The sequence below is a fragment of the Pseudorca crassidens genome, unplaced genomic scaffold (assembly GCF_039906515.1).
Source record: "Pseudorca crassidens isolate mPseCra1 unplaced genomic scaffold, mPseCra1.hap1 Scaffold_72, whole genome shotgun sequence".
Classification (NCBI taxonomy): domain Eukaryota; kingdom Metazoa; phylum Chordata; class Mammalia; order Artiodactyla; family Delphinidae; genus Pseudorca; species Pseudorca crassidens.
Genome location: NW_027136324.1, coordinates 1,032,501 through 1,035,000, shown reverse-complemented (window position 1 = coordinate 1,035,000; position 2,500 = coordinate 1,032,501). Strand labels below are relative to the sequence as shown.

The 2,500-nt window shown below is 77.7% G+C and overlaps 1 non-coding gene across 1 annotated transcript; it reads right to left on the bottom strand.

The window, feature by feature from the left end:
- Positions 1–937: 937 nt before the first annotated feature.
- On the bottom strand, positions 938–1,090 carry LOC137218306 (5.8S ribosomal RNA). Its single transcript, XR_010940626.1, has one exon. It is a non-coding gene; the product is annotated as a 5.8S ribosomal RNA (ribosomal RNA).
- Positions 1,091–2,500: the final 1,410 nt, after the last annotated feature.

Genomic DNA, 2,500 nt, shown 5'->3' with positions numbered 1-2,500 from the left:
GGAGAGGGCGGCGGGCGGCGCGGAAGGCAAGGCGGTGGGGAGAAAACCCGGCGGTCGCCCCCCGACCGCCGGGCCCTCCTCCCACGCCTCCTTCCGCGACCGACCGAACCGACCGACTCCCAACCCTCTCTCGCTCTCCCCTCTCTCTCCCCCCGTCTCCGTTCTCCGCCTCTCCACCCCTCACGCCGCCGACGCCACACAGCCTCCACGCAGCCGCCAGACGGCCCCGCCACGACGAGCGACGGACGGACGACGCCGTGCGCCCCCGCCCACCACCGACAGGCGCCCACCGCCGGCCGGCTCGGGGAGCGTGCACGAAGCGCCGAGCGGCGCGGCCGCAGCCCGGGGGAAAGCGCGCGGCGGCAGGCGACGCCGCGGCGTCCCGCGGGTCGCCGCCGGGGCACGCATCCCCGGGGCGCGGCCGCGCACGCACGACTCGGCCTCGGCCCGAGACGCCCGCCCCGACACGGCGAGGCGAGGCGGCGGGGGCGGGCACGGATCCCGGACGCGCGGGTCGGGGCCCCGCGGAGGAGGCGGGCCGGACCTCGCCGGGACGCCGCCGGGGGCGGGCGGCGTACGACGGCGGAACGGACGCGGCCCAACCACCACCGCCGGCCCCGGCCGCGAGGGCGCGGGACCGTCCCCGCCCACCGACACCCCGGGGGTAGCGCCCAGAGACCGCTTGCGGCGCGAGGGCGCTTCCCGAAGGGGGACCGACCGCGGAGGCCACGCGGCCAGGGCCTCGTCGCGAGCTCTCTCTCTCTCCCCTTCTCTTCCCGCTCGCGGGCAGCGCGCCCCCGTGGACGGGGGGCGCCGCGTCTGCACTTAGGGGGACGGAGGGCCCCGGCGGCCCTGCGAGCAAACCCCCAGCCGCGCCACCCCCGGGAAGGCGCGCGCGCGCGCACGCACACCCCGGGGGGGGCGATTGATCGTCAAGCGACGCTCAGACAGGCGTAGCCCCGGGAGGAACCCGGGGCCGCAAGTGCGTTCGAAGTGTCGATGATCAATGTGTCCTGCAATTCACATTAATTCTCGCAGCTAGCTGCGTTCTTCATCGACGCACGAGCCGAGTGATCCACCGCTAAGAGTCGTACGAGTTTTGGTTTCTCTGGGTTTCGGCGGGGGGGGTCCCCGCCGGTGGCACGGCACCTTCCCCCGGAGGGGCTGCCTCTGGCCGGCCAAGTCAGACAGAAAACAAGCAGACCGGAGGGGGCCGGAGGGTTTCACCACGGGGCGCCCGGCACCGACCCCGCGGGCGGGGCGGGCTCGGACACCCCACAGGCGCCCGGGGGGTTCCCACCTGCCCCCCCCAACCCGACCGTGCGCGCAACACACACACACAGGGGACGCGGGGCGCGCAGGCGCGCGGCGCACGGCCCCGGCCCGCACCACGGCCGCCGGGTAGCCCCCTCCCGACGGCCGCGGCGGGGTGGACCGGCGGCGCCGCGGCAGCGCGGCGCCCCGGCCCCGTGTGCGGTGAGGTGCCGGTGGGGGGGGGGTGAAGCGGAGCCTGGGGGAGAAGGGAGGGGCCTCCCGACTCCCCGCGGGCCCGACCGCCCCGACCCCAAGGCGGACGGGCGACCCCCCATGGGTCTTTAAACCTCCGCGCCGGGACGCGCTAGGTACCTGGAGAGGGGGGAGGCGGGCGAGGCGTGGGGGGTGGGGCTGGGCGCGGGGCGCCCCCACGCTCACCGCCGCCCCGACACCGACCGACACGCTTCTCCGCCCGCGGCCGCCCGCAACACGCGGGGGCCTCGGCGCTACCGGCCCGTGACGCGGGACCCCGGCCGGGGATCCGGGCCGACCGCCACACGAGACACCACGGCCACCGCCCGACGACGCCCCCACACCCGTGTCCCCGAAACCGGGCGGAGACCTTCCCCACGCTCGCGCCCGGACGCGGCCCCTCTCTGCTCCTGAACCCCAAACCCCCGGCCCCCGTGGCCCTAGCCCGGCCCGCGCCCGCGTTCCCGGGGCACCCCTTGTCGCCACCGAGGGCGTAAGGGGAGCTTCGACGGGAAGCGGGTGGCGAGCGCGGGCAGGGGGCGCACGGGGAGGGAGGGCGCGAAAGAGAGAGAGAGAGCGAGAGAGAGCCGGACGGACGACGGAGGGAGGCGAGGTCCCGGGGCTCGGGACACAGGTAAAGAGGCGCCCGCCGAGGGGGCGGAGGGCACGGAGCGGAGGACCGACGACCGACCGGCGGGGAACCGGCCCAGGGCCGGCGGCGGGAAGGCGACGGGCGGGCAGGCGGGCGGGCGGGCGGCCCCCCCAGGGGGAGCCGCCACCGCCACGCCACCGCCGCGCCACCCACCCCGAGACGCACCGGAGGCTCCGCGCGGGGTGTGGGGCGGTCGCGAACGGGGTTGGGCGTGACCGGCACCGGGGACGGAGGCACGCGTGGGAGGCCGGGCCCGGCCAAACCCCGGACCCCTCCTCCTCCTCGGACCCAGACCTCGAGGGGACGACGTGGCGGGGAGGTCGGGCGGGAGAGAGACGCGCC